At 46.2% G+C, this 17,985-nt stretch overlaps 1 pseudogene; it reads right to left on the bottom strand.

Annotated features, from left to right (window-relative positions):
• LOC136335704 (uncharacterized) overlaps positions 1-17,985 on the bottom strand; it is a 38,580-nt pseudogene that overhangs the window by 4,786 nt on the left and 15,809 nt on the right.

Below are 17,985 nucleotides of genomic sequence, written 5' to 3'. Positions count from 1 at the left end.
GTTCTCTTTCACCCCTGGGCCAATCTGACTGGAAGGTCCACGAGGAGAGTCAGAGAAAGGAAGAGAGAGGAAGCATCTCCGGTCCGGACCAGGAAGAGCCAGCTGTCCTCAGGGACTGGAGGGAGCAGGGAGGTTGGCTTTGGAAAGTAACAAAGGGAGATTCAGAATGAGTTCTTTCACATTCCGTGCTTCAAAACCTGAGGCTGACAATTACTGTTGGCAGCAGCAAGGAGCAAATGTATAGCCAGAAAGAGGAGAAAACGTCAGATGTCGGGTGGGCACAGGAGGAAGCAGGTTCGAGACAACAAACAGCACCAATGGCTGGCCCGGAAGGTCAAGTGGTTCAAACATCAACAGTCACATCCCATGCATCCTTCCTCTGAGGTCACAGCCCTGTCGCTTCCTCCAGTGGATCAACGGAGCATCCTTAAGACGACTGAGAAGCAGAGGGAAAATTCTGAAAGTGAACACTACTGTTATCATTCATTTCACAGTAGCCTCTGGGGAACCAGAGGGTTGCAGGGACTGTAGAGCGCTGGGAACATGCTCCTTGCCCGGTTCCCCGGCTCTGCCCTCCCAGGGCCCTCGGCAGCAGGACTCGGGCTGCACCACAGCCTCGAGGAACTAGAAAAAAAATCTACTGGAGCGAAGACATTTACAGTAGTTGAGAGTCTTGCATTTCCCATAATTCCTCAAGCCCTCCATGTCCCCTCCTAAGAGGGGCTTCCCACCCCCACAGCCTTCTGCAAGGATCAAGGGATGCAATGGAGGAGGGGGCAGTCCTCACGGAGGCTGCCCGGAGCGTTTGACTGGCACAGCGTTGGTAACATTAGAAGAGAAGGTTTTTAATGGCATGAAAATGTCTTTAATCACAGTGGCTAAGCGGCGTGCCGTGCAGGTTCAAGGTGATCGGGACGCTCTTGTTCTACATCTGCATTTTCATCTCACTTAGATTAATTCACATTTTAATTGCTTCTCTCCCTGATTGAAGTACCAGAAAGGAGCATTTTCATTCCTTTGATCTCACGTTCTCTCAAGCATGGCCAAGGTCAGGGACAGGCACAGGAGCCTTGTGGGAGGATTTCCCTGGAAGAGCACGAGGAATCAGGTGCCCCCTTGTGAGCAGAGGCGCTCAGCAGAGGAAGAGAAGGCTGGTGGGGGTCCCACAGGGCAAAGCTGGCCCCGCCAGGCCAGAGTTGGAACACCATGGCTTTTTACACCAGTGAGGGGCAGCAGAGAAGGAGTGTAGAGGAATCATGGAGAATAATCATTCGTTCAACTCATTGTCATGCATCCTGTGGTTTGGACCCATTTTATTCATCTTCAGTTAATGATGTTAATAAGAACATAGCCTATATTGTTCCTCACCTGGTGGGATCCCCAAGTCTCTGGGCTCTGACTTGTCACTTTGCCCTTTAGTAGGAGAAGAATGTTCCTCCTGCAAAATCTCTGGCATTCTGAAGGAGTTCCATGTTTGTGTTTTGTGGCCCCTTCTTGTTCAGATCTCCTGTCTTAGCCCAGGTCTCACCCCAGGGGGGCGTCCTCTTCTCTCTCCCTCGACATAAAGCGAATAGACAGTGCACTGTTCACTTTCCCCAACAGGTCCTCTAAGGGTAGTTGTGTGGGACAGAAGATGCACTGAAGTCTCACAGAGGACCCCCTAGAAGTGAGTGTCAGACAATGCATTTCATAAAAGCGTCTCGGCCCTTCCCACCGGCAGGGGCTCCTCACAGGCCCGCTGCTCTCCTGGTGTGACAAGAGCACGCCTGTTTGGGCAGACTGTTTCTTGTCTTTCTGTCTCAGGTCCCAGTGTTAGTCTCTTACAAAATGCCACACCCTGGGCGACTGAACCAACACAGATGTATTGTCTCTGGAAGTCTGAGATCCAGCTGCTGGCAGGGCCATGTCCCCTCTAACACCTGTAGGGGAGGCAGCTTATGGTGGTGGCTGTTAATCCTGGCTTTTCCTGGATTTCCAGCTGGGTCACACAATCTCTGGCCCTGTTACCACACGGTATTGGTCCGTGTGCCTCCTCTGGCTTTACATGGCTGTCTTTCCTCAGGGTGTGTCTGTGTGCCCAGTTTCTCTTGTCTCATAAGGACTCCAGTCATTGGATTGAAGCCCACCCAGATCCAGGATGACTTCTTCTTGACTTGGTTACATCTGCAGAGACCCTACTTCCAAAGAAGGCCATACTTACAGGTATCGGGGATTAGTACTTGAATATAGATTTCAGGGACACAACATTTTCTCATTTTGGGAAACTTAAGAGTTCTTCCTTTCTTATTGGGCTGAGAAGTTTGGTTTTGCATGCTTTATCTCTAATCCACTGAAACCAAGTGGAGTATGGGATAAAGGAGCGAGAAACTGAAATGAGTAGGTATCTTCCCCACTGACATCCTAAGAAAGCATCAAAGTGTTTTCTAAAAAAAAGTCATTTCTCTCTCAAAGATGGGGTCTTTTAAATCAGTTTATTTTCCCACACATCAGCACTCATTACTTTTTAATGAGCACTCATCACATGGGAGACATTTTTCATTGTATTAATTCTCATACTTCTTACCCAAACCTTGAATGATGGCTATCAATTACATTTTTGTTTAAAGATTTGGGATTGAGGCTAAGAAATGCCTAATGTCACCGTGGCTGGGAGGCAGTAAACCAGAGACAGAACTCTAGCTCTTTAATCCCAAAGCCAATCCTTCTAACATGCAGTTGATTCCAGCTCTTTCTTTCACCCTTGGCTGCTGGGTTCCTTCCCCAGCACCATTACCCATTAGCTCTCCTGGTCAGTCCCTTTTGGTTTTACATCTCGGGCACTGCAGGGACTTAGCCTGTGATACTTTGCTGTGGCTGCCCTAACAGATTGCCACAAAATGGGTGGCTTAAAACAGTACACATTTATTCACTTACAGTGCTGAAAATCAAATACTAACATCAGTCTCCCTGCACCAAAATCAAGGTGTTGGCCAGGCAGTGCTCTCACAAGGCCTCCAGAGAGGGACCCGTTCTCCACCTCTTCCAGCTTCTATCTGCCAGAATTCCTTGGCTTGTGGTTACATCACTCCAATCTCTGTCACTATGATCAATTTGCCTTCTCCTTGTGTGTGTGTGTGTGTGTGTGTGTGCACATGTGTGTGTGTGAGTGTGTGTGTGTGTGTGTGTATGAAATCTCTCTTTTGTTTCCCCTTTATAAGAACACATGTGATTGAACTTAGAGCCTCCCTATATAATTGAAAATATTATCCCACTTCAAATTTCTTAGCCTACTATCATCTGTAAAGATTCTTTTGCCATATAAGGAAACATTTGTGGGTTCCGGGGATTAGGACATGGGTATATCTTTGGGGCCATGATTTAGCTTACCATCTCACTCTTAATGGCTGTCTCCTGCCTGCCCTCCCTTTGGCTTGTGTCTTGCAGACATGAAGTTACTTGCCTTCCTGGAGTGGGTGGGGGAGGGGGAAAGGAGAGGTTTCTGTATGTGGCCTGCTGAGAAGACCACCACATTGACCACTCCAAAGAGGCACCAGGGAGCTTTCTCTGTCTAGGTTTTATAAAACGGTTGTAATAACGCTTTTTCTGAAAGGAGCTGGAGATCCTCTGCTGAAGACGAACGTGTAGGCTGTTTGGGATGGTCGATAGCTGCTTTGAGCCTCCAAGATCTCATAAAATGGAGGTCTTGCAGAGCCGAGATGAGAAAATTATTGTCCTGTTGGGGAAAAGAATTCTTCAGAGTAAGAAGGAGGAGAGCAGATGCCAGTTCATTGACCAATGACAAGACTGAATTTTATGGCTGCTACTGCAGGAAAGGGAATCGGCACCTCCCACTTGAAACCTTCCAGATGACAGTCATCATTGCAGATTGGTCACAAGTGCCTGGGTTAAGAAATCCCCAAACACTCATCAAGCTTTTCCATAGAAATACCTGATGCTGAAGCCTTTCTGACACTTTGTTTTAAGCATTTTTATCCTAAACTGACTTCATCCACATTGGTCTCAAAGCATAAAGCTTTTTTTTTGCTTTGAACGTTTTAGGGTATGTGGTACCCAGAGACCAGTCGCCACAGGTCAGGGTCAGCTCTCTCAATATGAAGCTCTGGACAAGAATGTGTGTGTGTGTGTGGGGGGGGCTCTTGATTTGGGATCGTGGCTGCTAAGTGCATGACACAGCTGCCTAACTGCTTTGGATGTATGCATCTCAGTCCAACAAGGTGGGCTGGGTTACACTGGCTCCAGCTGAGAAAAATAAAATAAAAGATTGTGAAATGCTGCCGCATGGTAGAGGGAGGAGTGTGCCTGTTCTTCTGAGTCCTGGGGAAACGTTCACGATGGATGGATGAGCATATAATCTTTGATCCACACTCTGACATTTCTGACGGTGAAGGAAGCATTACTAATAATTAAGCTGAAATTCGAGGCATACATCTGGACAGTCTCGATCTACTCTCTACCCGCGCGGGGAACTTGTACTTCCACATCACTGGCCAGGGACAAAACTGGGAATCAGGTTTGTGTACATTATTCTCTTCCTTCTCCCTCTGTTCCCCTCTGACTCGCACCCAGAAAGCCGTCATTCTGAAGCAGCATGGGAACATTTTCTCACATCTTATTTTTAGAAGTGAGGAAGCTAAGAACTCAGTGAATAGTGACTGTGGGTTCCATATGGGCCCGGGGTTAGAATTTGTCCCCTCTTTCCAGGGGGAACGCAGGTTCTCTCCACTGGTATGACGAGCCAGGAGCTAGCACTGTCTGCCCAGTGAGCCTGGCTCGGTTCAGCGAGATCCCCCCTCAGGAATCTGCTCGGTGAGATGACTGATGGATGAGTCAGTAAACATCAGATGATACATGATAACATCACCTTTTTGGGGATGACTCACATTTTTCATAAAATGCTTCTGTAAATAGTATCTCTGGACAAAAGGATGGATCTCACATGTTGGCGTTTCACCTACTAGTAGATGATCTATCCCAGAAAATTTTAGATATAGGAGAACTCCTTGGGCCACACACATGAATACTTTGTATTATTCTTGCACTGAAAAGGTATGTAAGAGAGAGACCCTCAGAGAGTATCTGTGGTGGAAGAAAGACAGAAAGACAAGGTACAGGGATAAAGAAAAATAAAGGGAAAGGAAGTGAGAAAACAGGAGAAAGGAAGAGAAGAAAATAAGAGAAGGAAAGGAAGGGGAAATGAGAGGATAAGAAAGGAGGGGAGCAGAAGGGAAGGGATGGGAGGCAGCAGGGAAGGGAGGGGAGGGGAAGGCAGGAGCAGGGAAAAGAAGGGAGAGAAGGAGGGAAGGCAGAATTTCGGCATCCCTAGTAGCCCTGTAGAATATAGCTCATGATGTGGTTGACATGCTCTGAAGAAATAGTGTGTGTTTGGAACGAAGCACCACTGACCTATCAGTAACCGTGCTACAGTTCCTGCTGCTCTGTGCACATGTTTGTTGTCCACTCTGGAAGCTACCTGGGAGCTTCTGAAGCTAATTCCCTTGTTAAGAGGGACCGATGGTACATGGTTAACGACCTGCCATGTCCCCAAGCAAGGTCTTCTGACTCCCGGCTAAGTGCTCTTTCCACCTTACTTTACTGTCTCTTTAGTCAGAACAAGAACGTAGGAAAAGAACAAAGCTGACACTTGCTGCACCGGCACAAGTTACTCACCATGCACAATAAGTCTCGACATCAAAAAGCAAAATCAAAGACAGCAAAAACCAGAGCAGAGCCTGTTGCAACCTGAGAGGACCAAAAATAATAAGGTTCTCCTTGAGCACTCCCTGGTTGTTCCAGACTCACGACAAAACAAGCTTGTCCCTGGCTTTTCCAATTCTGATATCTAAGGCCACCTGGTGACATTTGTGGACAAGATAATCGTGTCGGGAAACCACTTTCCACCGTACACAGACTACTTGTAAAAGTGGTAGTTTTGTGGGATTTTACTTTAAATAGCTGTTATGTTTCTTATTCCTAAGCCAGGAGTTCTTCGCAAATTAATTTCTCAGTGTCTGTCTCCGATTCTTCCATTCAAAGTAAGAATCCATAAAATTTCATTTCCTGCCTGAAAGAGGAGATATATTTCTGTTGATTTTTCTTGAATTCTATTACAAAGATTAAAAAATCCAGAAGGTCAAAGCCTCAGAGTCATTGCAGACTCTTCCCTCACTTTCGCCTTTAAAACTAATTTGTTATTTAGCCCCTATCGTTCTTTTCCATCATTTCCCAGATCCAACATTACTTTCCTGTTTTCCTTGCCCTACCTTTGTTCCAGTCTTTTTATAATCTTCCCATTTCTCAGTGAGTAATAACCTTCATCCTGGTCTCCCTGAGGATGACTCCACGCAGCTTCTGCAGTCTGCTGCCAAAATGGCATTCCTACATATTCTCATTCTGTCATCACTTCCACTCTGAAAAATCATTGCGTCTAGGAAGCAGTCCAAGCTCACCACCGCAGTATGCCTCGCCCTCATGACCCAACCTTATGTTCCTTAAGTCTGGGACGGATGGCTGCCTTCCCACAAAGGCCAACTTCACAAACAAATTGTGAAGCCCCTGGCAATAACCTCAGCCTCTCCCCTTCCTTTTCTTACCCTGACCATGTGTGTTCCTGATTGCTATTTGTTCTCCCATTATTGCTCCTAGGCTAGTGCTGCCCGAATGCGGTCCAGGATTTAGTAGTATCTGTGTCCCCTGGGGGCTGGTTAGAAATGGAACTCTTCTAACCAGCGCCTGATGCACTAAATTAGAATGGCCACGCCCACGATCCTGACCTTTAACAAGTTGCCAGCTAATTCTTAGGCACACTAACATTTGAAACACACTGTTCTACACCATAATCTCTCCTAACGTTATTTGGCAGTTTGGCATCTGCCAAAGTTAAAATATTAGTTAATTATTAATCATTCTGTGGCAGAGCCTGGTCTAGAACCCAGTGTTCCTAACTACCCTTACTTTGCTTAATCAGCTCGACTATTTCAGTGCCCTGTAAATGCTGATTTAGGAGAAGTGAAGCCTGTGGTCTGTTTCTCACTTGAACCCTCAAAAGTGATCACTATGCTACCAGCTACATAGCCCAGTGTGGCCCTGCCCAGTGGGTACTGACCTGCTGTGGCTCCACTACCCTCTGCCCCACCCATCTTATTCATCATTTATGGAACTGTGACCCTGTACTGCTATCAAAGAGACACGGGTGCCTTTGAGATCCAAGGGCAGAGACATCTGAGTATGAAGCCCGCAGGGACACTGGCCAATTAATAAGACTCCTTCCAGGCCTTGGTGCATAGATAAGTCTACACATGGACATGTCTATACGGCATGCTCCTTCTATATCATCTGATTTCTACTCACTCCTATTTCCTACTCTGGATGCACTTTTGATGCCCATTTGGTACCAGATTCTTTCCCTCTGATTATTTAATAACCTCATTATTCTTGGTTTCACTTATTTTGGTTTCCATCCAACATTCTTAGCAGAGACATGTTAGACTTCCCTACATTACGGTATCTTCTAGGACTCCCTTCGTTCTGGTCCCATCTCTTAGCTTCAGCTAGACTGGGTACATGCACAAGACAATGACAGGCCTCGGTGCTACCACAAAGATACAGGAAGATTTCCTCCTGCCAAGGACAGGCACCACCATGACAGTGCCACCGCTATGACAGTGGCACCACGAGCCTGGCTCTTTCTCTCACACCGCTATTTTAACAGCATCGGGTCCTCCAATCCATTGACTTTGCCACTTTTCTATTCTACTTCTTGTGTGTTTACTTCCTTTGGGGTCCAGCACACGGTCCATGCTCCATCCTCATCAAACCTCTCCAGCACACACCCTTACTACGCTCCTGCCTCCCACCGTCCTAACGCCTCCAACTCAACTTTCTCCCTCTCTCCTGTGCTCAGCCGACAACATGGCCAGTGAAGACCATGCAACACGATTGTCAACTCTCCCTTTAAATGCGTGACTACGATTCTCCAGCAGAACTTCAGCACCGCCCAGGTGTCCCGATTCAGTTAGCCTGCCCAGGTGTCCTGATACAGTTAGCCCCTCCTTCCTCAGACGGGCCTGATGCTGTGTTTCACTGAGAACATAGAGACAGTGGGAGAACACTCCACCCTTGCTACCTGTATTCCACTTGCCTGGCAGCATCTCACATCCATTTCCGGCCCCGCCCCCCCTTTACAGAGTAGAGGAAACCACTTAAGAACACTCCCTCCCGCAATTATTGTGTTCTCTTTCTTTCTAGAGCCATACTGTCAGCTTATGAAGGTACTGTAAGAACTCATATATTAAAACAAATAAACAAACAAAAACTCCCCTGGCGGCCCCAGCACCGGCTCTGCGCCCTGCCGCAGCCGCACTCCTCCACGGCATTCTCTCTGTTTGCCATCTCACTCACTCGTCGCACGATCTCGTTTCAACTCCTGGCGGCCGGGTTTTGTCTTCGCCACCCACGGAAACCGAGCTTGCCAAGGTCAGCAACGGTCTCCGTGCTGCCACATCCGGTCACCTCTTCTCTTTGCTCATTTGGCTCAGAGGTTCCGCAGCACGTGGCAGTCACTCACACCCGCTGTCTGGGGTGACTGTTCACTGGCGTCCAGGGGCACTGCACTCTCCTGATTTTCCTCTGACCTCAGCATGGCTTCTGGGACTTTTACATTCTGGCTTTGCCACCACACTGCCCCCAAAGGCCTTGGTTTCCTGGGAGCTGCCCCAAGGGTCATGGGGATAACATGGCCACGTTGTCTGTTGGCTTTGTTTATTTTATTTATATTTTTATTGAAATGTAATTGACGTATCAGTTTCAGAAGTATAACATAATGATTCGATATTTGTATATATATATTACGAAATGATAACCAGACTAAGTCTAGTTAACATCTGTCACCATACACAGTACATTGTTTTCTTGTGATGAGAACTCTTAAGATCTTTGGAGATTTGCTATCTTTGCCACTTTCAATATGAAATACAGGATTATTAACTACAGTCACATTATTAACTAATATACCATGCTGTACATTACATCCCCGTGATTGATTGATTTTATAACTGATGTTTGTAGTGTCTGACCCCCTTTACACCTCACACCCACCTCCAGCCCTCGCTGCCCGCAACTAACCATCTGTTGCCGCTCAATTTATGTCTGTGAATCTGGGTCTCATTTCATTTAGCAGAATGCCCTCAAGGCCCATCCGTGTTGTTGCGAGTGGCAAGGGCAGGATGGACGGGATGGTAATAATGTCTCTGAAGCCAACCGCCTTTGCTCTACCTCTTACGTCAAGGTTTTAGGGTTGTCTGTGTGTCCTTGCATGGCTCTCAGATCTTGTGGCTCACTCTCTTACTTGAGCATGGTCTTTGCTTAAAGGTCATCTTCCCAGAAACTTTTCCTGATCACCTTAATGAGATCAGCACCCACCTGGCTCCCTGCCTCTCTCCATCTATTTTATTACCCTGATTTACTGTCTTTATAGCACCTTTACTACCTGCTGGTGTATTGCTGATCCATTCCTCCCAAAAATGCAAGCTCCCTGCAGGCAGGGACATTGCTTTGTTCACAGCTGTAGCTCTGGTACCCAGAGTGGTGTCTGGCTCATAGTATTTGCTCAAAGAATGACTGACTGAATGAATGAATGAGCAAATATGTGTGCTTGTGGTGGCTGTGGCAGCATACGGAGGTGAGCGTGTGTATAGTCCCACTTGTCTGCACGCTGAGGGACACAGAATCCAGAATGCCTTCCCTGTGTCTTTCTTCTTCTTCCACAGCCACAAGGCCAGCCACAGGCAGCAGGACGGGAGCTCAATCAATAGGAGCTGTGAGTAAACAGATGTGTGGACTTCAGGGGGCCCATTGACAGTGACTCTCCATTGCTTTTAAGTGTGATGACAAGATCTGACATGCTCCGTACCAACTTGTATGTTCTGGTCAATAAAAATGGTTTCATAGGGGGAAACAAGGCAAGGTACTTGACATCAGAGAGGCCTCTTCCACTGAGGATGAGGGACAGCAATTTTAAAGGGGATTTTCTCCCTCTTGACCTTCCCCCACACCAGCTCGTCCGGCTTTAGGTTCACAGATCCTGCCTCAATTTGATTAGCAACAGATGCTATTATCTGAGGAAATCTAAATTGCTTCTTCCTGTGCTAATGAACTACTGTGCCAAGCGCATGGGGATTCGAGAACAAGATATATTTATTAATGAGCACCTAATTAAAGGGACAGTTACAGAGTTCTGGGGGGGGGGTTGGTGGCGGTGGGGAGAATGTTTCTATTTCTTATAAAGATTGACACATTTTTTTATGACAACATGGAAATGCTTTACATCTAGTTTAAAATTTTAAATGTCACAATTTAAAAACCGAATGTACAGTTAAGTTTCATTGAATGCAATGACATCCTGTGGGGTCTGTAGACCTTTATGTCACAGTTCTCCCCAGCCTCCCTGACAATCAGTCTTGCTGCTATCTGCTGCTATCTTCTTTCCCCCCATCTAACACTGCCCTAAACACCCAACTCTAAGACACACAACTTTCTTTCCTATTAAAGGGGAATCCTGCATCTGGAGCTCTGGAAAGTTGTTGGTCCATGGTGGGCACGGCATGTGTTAATGACTTCCTTACACACAAGTGCCCACTACCCACTGGGGCCTAGAGGAAAAGGAAGTCCATGACTGATCCTTACTCCCCCACCCACCCATTTCATGCCTCAGTATGAGAATGCAAAGCTGGCCGGAAGTAGCTTTGTTTAGACTTTGAAAGACATCAAGGCTTGGTCACATTCAGAAATGGAACTCAAGGGCTTGGCTTGTTATTCCAAGCCAATCGAATCCTCATTAAAGATCTTGAAAGGATGATTAGTTTCACAGGATACAGAGGTACCCACTGAGCAGCAGGCCATTCAAGAGAAGGGAAGAGGATGAGGAGACAGATGCTCAGGAAATGGTTCAATGTTCAGCAGCAGAGTCAACCCTGAACTCAGTACAGGTTCTATGACTGCCAGCTCTCTTGACAGCATATCTTGATTTTTTTTTTTTTTTTTTTTTAGCAGCTCTGGGAATCTCTACACCTGCTACTGACAGCCAGCATCCCTGAAGAGCCCACAATGATGACCATCATAGAGACCCATGATGACAAAGTGGAATTAATGAGAGCTATTTTTTGAGCCGTATGAGAAGGAGACTGAAGCTTGGCTTGACTCCACCAAGGTCCACTGGAGGTTACTGCAGTGACACAAATCAGGTACATAGCAGATATGTCTATTAGTGTAAGGCGATGGGCTAGAGTAGAGAAAAAACTAAAATGAGGCTAAAAGAGAAAGTTCATTTATTTTTAAAAGGTATTCTTTAACTTATCATTAGTATCCCAGTTACCATTAATGGTGATTAAAAGGGTTTAGCGTTCTCTTTGTACCTCCATCCTTGCAAAGGACTAGGGGGGCTAGGTGAGGGAATGCATTATTCCTTTATTTTTATTAAGTGAAGATACTGTTTAAAATAATTGGTTCATTTAAAGAGGCCCTGGAGTTAAATGTCCCCCAAAACGTTTCCTTATTCTTTGAAGACTCACACAAGGGTTTCTCAGAAAATATTGTGACTTGGATTACATTTTTTTGTAGTAGACCCAGAGAACAGAAGAGACGTGTTTTCCAGCCGTATGCATGAGAATTATCGTACCCATTTATATAATGAATAGTAATCTGTTTCATGAGAGTTCCCCGGTTGGTCCACTATGTCTCCTTCTATGAAACAAATGCAGGCGCAGAGTTAAATCATCAGTTTCTTCATGCAGAATCTGCTGGAGGTTTAAATCAGTCTCCCCTCAGTAAGAAATCATGGCTGCCTGTTTGTGCAGCTACGCCAGAGAAGTTTCACAGCCTGAAGATGTCATATTTCTGCTGGATTTGCCAACAGAAAATACAATGTCAGTATTCTGGGCTTGAAGGGGAAGGAGAAAGATAGGGCCAAAGCTGGCCAGAGGGCCCACCAGGGAGAGTGACCAATAGTCTACATAAATGTTTGAAGACCTAAGGTCAGCTCAGGTTTGCAGCAAACAATGTCCATGTAGACATCAGTTCTGATGTAGCTGGTGAATCCTTGAGACAGAGTCCTCCGGGCCTTGCAGATACTTGGGGTGGTGTCAATCAAGAGGCAGTGTCTGGTCTGGGCAGAAAGACATGGCTGGGGGTACAGGCAATAGGCTCACGCCTCCGAGAGAGAAGGTCTGGTGTGAAGTGGGGTGACTGGGTCCAAACAGATAATTGAGGTTTAGATCTGGGTTCAGCCCGGGGGAAGTTGTTACAAAAATCTACTGGAAAGAAGTCGGCCTGGGGACCAGCTTCTCGATGGGCTAGTAGGGTCTGGGATCCAAGCCTGGGTGGGTGAAAGCGCGTGGTCTGCAGGTTCCCGGGTGGGGTCAGGGCAGAGTTAAAAGAGTGTCTGAATGTGAACCTGAGGTTGAGATAGAATCAGACTAAATCAACCCTAGTGTTGGTTAGGGAGGAATAACATTAGTGGAAGGCACTGGCAGAGCTGTCAGAGGACAGCAAGCGAGGGCACGAAAGCCCTGTTTGATGGATAGCAAGTAGGATGTGAAAATAGTCCTGGAAGTGCCTGCACTTAGAAGTAATTGTTATTACGCCTCTCGTGTTAAGTGTGCTCTGTGTGCACCTTTAAAGAACCATTTCTGATGCTTATATAAACTGCCTGCAAGTTATTGTCCCGATCACTCATGCTGAGAAATTGAGACCAAGAAGTATCTAGGAGAGGCTTACCCAGGACCTTAGAGCTCCGAATATTGTAGCTAGAACTTGGAAAAAAATCTATTTGATTCCAATACTTGTTCTTTGTCATACTTTCTCTCCTTCCTATAGAGGTCTGCGGCCTTATCCACAGTTAAGAGTGATCCCCTGGTTTTGAGAAAGTGGAGTAATCATCCACAGAGGCAATTGGAGTATAAGAATGTAGTGAGCAGTCGACAACATGGACGGATCTTGATAACATTATACGGAGTGAAATAAGTAAATCAGAAAAAACTAAGAACTGCATGATTCCATACATAGGTGGGACATAAATACGAGACTAAGAATCATGGACAAGAGTGTGGTGGTTACGGGGGTGGGGAGTGGGCACAGAGAAAACTAGACAGAAGGTGACGGAAGACAATCTGACTTTGGGTGAGGGGTATGCAACATAATTAAATGTCAAAATAACCTGGAGATGTTTTCTCTGAACATATGTACCCTGATTTATTAATACCACCCCATTAAAATTAATTAAAAAACAAAAGACTGTAGTGAGCACACACAGGCCTCCTGCAGCTCACGGGTCTGCCGTCTGCTCCTAGACTCCTCCCTCCTGCTCTCAGGAGGCTCCTCTAACCTCAATGGCAGGGTGTGCCAACCTATTGGTTTTCAAATTTTTGGTATGAGTTTGGGTAGAGCTGCAGTAGCCAGGGAGTGATGCTTTTCACCCCTCTCACTCAAAAGGTAGATGCCCCATGGGTGGTGATATGCCATCACTTTGTGGATCCAAGGGCCACTGTGGAGTGACATGCTGAGTGACGAGAAATTCAGCTCATCTGGAGAACCGTTTCTTGCCACAGTGGGCAATCATTTGTGCCATCCTTTGACTCAGACCCTTTGCTTGAGGGTGATGAGGTATGAAAGTGACAGTGCAGGTAAGTCTTCTTCACCCAGATTTGTAGACTTCAGTGTGGCCTTGAGTGGAGCCCTGTTGTCGAAGGAGAGGGACTCCGTCAGACGTCCCTTTGAAAACAACCGTCACAGGCTGCTGTTGGTGCAGAAGAGGTCAGGTGCATCCCAAGGCGTGTGGGGATCTGCGATGGTGTTGGATGTCATCTCCAGAAACAGCAGATTCCCGCAGTCCTATCCACCCACATCCCACAAAGCCTTATCATGTGGCAGATGGGGACACATGGCATCTCCCTGCAAAAGCCACGGTGTTTTCACTAAGCTGCTGATTATTGCTGAGAAATGTGAAGCTCTCATCATTTATTGGAGGTCCCAGTGAGAAGTCAGGTCTTTGAATCAAAGTCTGCCAGGATGAGAGCCTTTTAACTCCTACTTTCAGGAAAAGAAATGGTTTTCCTAGGAGGACACAGCAATGAGTGGAGGACTTTGGGTTGGTATCTAGTCTCTGAACTTCCAGAGTGCCAGTGATTGCTTTTTTTTTCTGTAGAAGACATCGGGTCTACCATGCACATCCCATCCCATCAAGAATTCTACAGATTCACCAAGGAGGAAAGGTGAAGAAAGGTGGGGTCCCACTCCCAGTCACTTCTATCCAGGATCCTAGATTTTACTTGCTCTGCCTTTTAGTTAGTTGCTCTGCCATATTCCAAAATGGAGCTTTTCTCACCTCACTTTTCCATGTAAGCTAACTGCAGGGTCTTCTTCAATGTCAGGCTGGAGCTGGAGCTCCAGTACCTGCAGAGGGGGCTCAGGGGGACTGACCCTGCCTGCTCCTGGCCAGCATTGGCTTTCTGCACGGACGTCTTCCTTGTCACAGGAGGAGAACAGGAAACAGCAGGTGACATGATTCCTTTACAGCCGCCCTCTGTGCTCAGGGTCTGCTCCTGGATCAGAGAAGCCCATGAACACAGATGAAGAAACTCTAACAGAAATTCAAAGGAGGTGGAAACTAATAACTTCTCATAACCCCCTCCCCCATCCCAGACAGACAGACACACACACACACACACACACACACACACACACACACACGTGATATTACTTAAATCACAGACTGAAAGACAGAAAATTCTAAGGAGAGGAAACAGGCAGAAATGTCTTCATTCATGTCTTCTTCCCCACTCTGGCATGTAGAAGAGGTGGCTCTTAATAACTGATATAAGAATTCTTTTGTCATGAAGAAAGAAGAGAGAACGGCAGCCGGAGGCCCCAAAGCTCACCTCCCTGGACAGCGCCCGCTCTGCTTCTTTTAAAGTCTGCTCCTGTTCCATGGAGAAGGCCTGACCAGCAATCGCTCGGGGAGAGTGTGCTTCACATATGGGCTTGTGGGAAACTTCTGACTCTGGCCACTTTTGTCCCAACAGGTGTGTCCTCCATGGGCTGGACTGCACCCTGTCCTGCTGGCCCTGCTGGTAGAGACGAGAGTATGGGTGAGCAGAAGATAAGCACAGCAGAGAAGTTGTGAAGAGAATGGTTCCTTTCAGATGCCAAGTTCTGGTTTCTTCTTTTTTTTTTTTTTCCCCCCCCGAAGCTGGAAACGGGGAGAGACAGTCAGATAGACTCCCGCATGCGCCCGACCGGGATCCACCCGGCACGCCACCAGGGGCGACGCTCTGCCCACCAGGGGGCGATGCTCTGCCCCTCCGGGGCGTCACTCTGTTGCTACCAGAGCCACTCCAGCGCCTGGGGCAGAGGCCAAGGAGCCATCCCCAGCGCCCGGGCCATCTTTGCTCCAATGGAGCCTTGGCTGCGGGAGGGGAAGAGAGAGACAGAGAGGAAGGAGAGGGGGAGGGGTGGAGAAGCAGATGGGCGCTTCTCCTGTGTGCCCTGGCCGGGAATCGAACCCAGTACTTCTTCTGCACGCCAGGCCGACACTCTACCACTGAGCCAACTGGCCAGGGCTGGTTTATTTTTTTATAAAGCCCATATCAATGGAAGGTTGGGAATTTATAACTGATGGGTTGGGAATTCATCTAGACAAGGGCGAGGGCTTTAGAGAGCCCAAATTCTTCCAGAGCGGAAGACTATAGTTAAGTTTACTGACATTAAACTGAGACATCTGTATTGGCCAGGGTTCTCCAGAAAAGCAAAACCAATGGGCTATGAGTGAATATATAATTATATATTATAAAATCAATAATATTAATATTAATGAATATTAATATAATTTATTGATTAATAAGATAATATATATTTTAAATGTATATATGTATGTTTGTACATATATACATATATGCATATGGAGAGAGAGGGACAGAGCTTGATTTTAAGGACTGGATCATGTTATTATGGAATCCGGTAAGTTCAAAACCTGTAGGTGGGCTGGCAGGCTGGACACCCAGGGAGGAGCTGGTCTTGTTGTTCAAGTCCAGAGGCAATTTGCTTCAGAATTTCCTCTTGTTCAATGGCGGTCAGTCTTTGTTCCATTAAGGCCTTCAAGTGATTAGATGAGGGCCCGCACACAGTAGGGAGGGCAACTTGCTTTTCAAAGTCCACTGATTTAACTGTTAATCTCATCTAATAACACTCACACAGAAACATCCAGAATAGTATTTGATCACACATCTGGGCACCATGGCCCGGCCAAGCTAACACATAAAATTAATGATCACAACACCCTTCAAATGAGTTTAAATGTTGTCTGAAGAGGGAAAAGTCAAGGAGCTCTGTAGTATTTGGAGAAACTTCTTGGAGGAGACAGAAGTGGACCTGAGAGTGATTAGGGGAGAAAGAGCCACAAGAGAAATAATGAGTACAGAATGTTGGGAAGGAGATGGCTCTGCAAACTCGTTTTCCAGTATTTCCTACACCAAGGTCAGTTAGCACTGTGACTAACAGGTGATCATCACTGCTCTGACTCACCATGAACCAAAATCCCAGAAAAGGAGTGGGCACATGAGGGTGTGCAGGTCCCTGGAATATTCCTTACTGGGTCACTCCGATTTCGGGAACCTTGAAAAGCTCTTTGTGAATAGAATAATAAGTTGTGAGAAATACTATTCATGGCTCAGAACTCCCATATCTGTGAGTGCTTTGTGGAAAATCATAAGCCTTGGCCAGGTATCTCAGTGGTTAAAGCATCATCCCAATATGTCAAGGGTTTGACCCCTGGTCAGGGCACATAAAAGAAACAACCAGTGAATGCACAACTATGTTGAACAACAAATAGACGTCTCTCTCTCTCTCCCAAATCAATAAAAAAAGTTTTAATTTTTTTTAAAAAGAGAGAAAATCATAGCACTTATCAGAGTATTCTAATGTTCTGTTTGCCTATCTCATTACACACATTACTGGGTTAATTCATCAAGGGCAAAAACCTCACCTTATTTCTTCCTGTGTCTTTGAAGCCCAGCATAGTGTTCTATGTTTGTTATGTGATGGCACTGTCACGTTCCCTAAAGAACAACAACAAAAAAGTGAGACTGACCAGGCAGTGGCGCAGTGGATAGAGCATCAACCTGGGATGCAGAGGACTCAGGTTCAAAACCCTAAGGTCATCAGCTTGAAGCCCAGGGTCGCTGGTTTGAGCAAGGGATCACTGGCTCGGCTGGAGCACCCCACCCTACACACACTCCCAACCCCCCAATTCCCACTCCACAGTCAAGGGACATGTGAGAAAGCAATTAATGAACAACTAAGGTATTGCAATGAAAAATTGATGCTTCTCATCTCTTTCCCTTCCTATCGCTCTCTAAAAAAAAAAAAAAAAAAAAAAAAAAGGAAAGAAAGAAAACAGAAAAGAGAGACCCAAAGGCTGGTGATAACCTCCAGACCCCCACACTTAGTTCCTCTGTGAAACAGAGATCATTCTCCATTTCTCCAAACCCAGCTCAGAAAACACTCCTCATTTCCCTCCCCCTTCTCAGCCCAACTCCCACCAGCTACAACACCGCTGTGGAGATTAATACTGAATTTACGATGGTTTTGTGAATCACTTTCTTTTCCTAGCCTTGTGGCAGCAAGGGAATTCTCCTTTATTTGATGCTATAAAACACAGTAACCCTGTGTTTCAGCTTGCCAACTGTAGGGACTCTTGCAAATGGGTATATTTCCACAGACCTACACAATAGGCCTAATTGCATGGGTTTGCAGTGCAAGAGGAGGTCGTCTGATTACTAGCTGTTTTGTACCATGAAAGTGCACATTAATTATTTAAGAGATGGACTTATAATTATTGCAAGCCTTAAGTAATTACCTATAATTTTGGCAAGGGTTAGAAAAACTGATAGTCTAGCAAATTCAGGTTTTAGTCATTAGTAAGATCATAATTACATTTAA

The sequence above is a fragment of the Saccopteryx bilineata genome, chromosome 4 (genome assembly GCF_036850765.1).
Source record: "Saccopteryx bilineata isolate mSacBil1 chromosome 4, mSacBil1_pri_phased_curated, whole genome shotgun sequence".
Lineage (NCBI taxonomy): Eukaryota > Metazoa > Chordata > Mammalia > Chiroptera > Emballonuridae > Saccopteryx > Saccopteryx bilineata.
The sequence above is the reverse complement of the archived record's forward strand: the minus strand, read 5'-3'. Positions and strand labels throughout refer to the sequence as shown.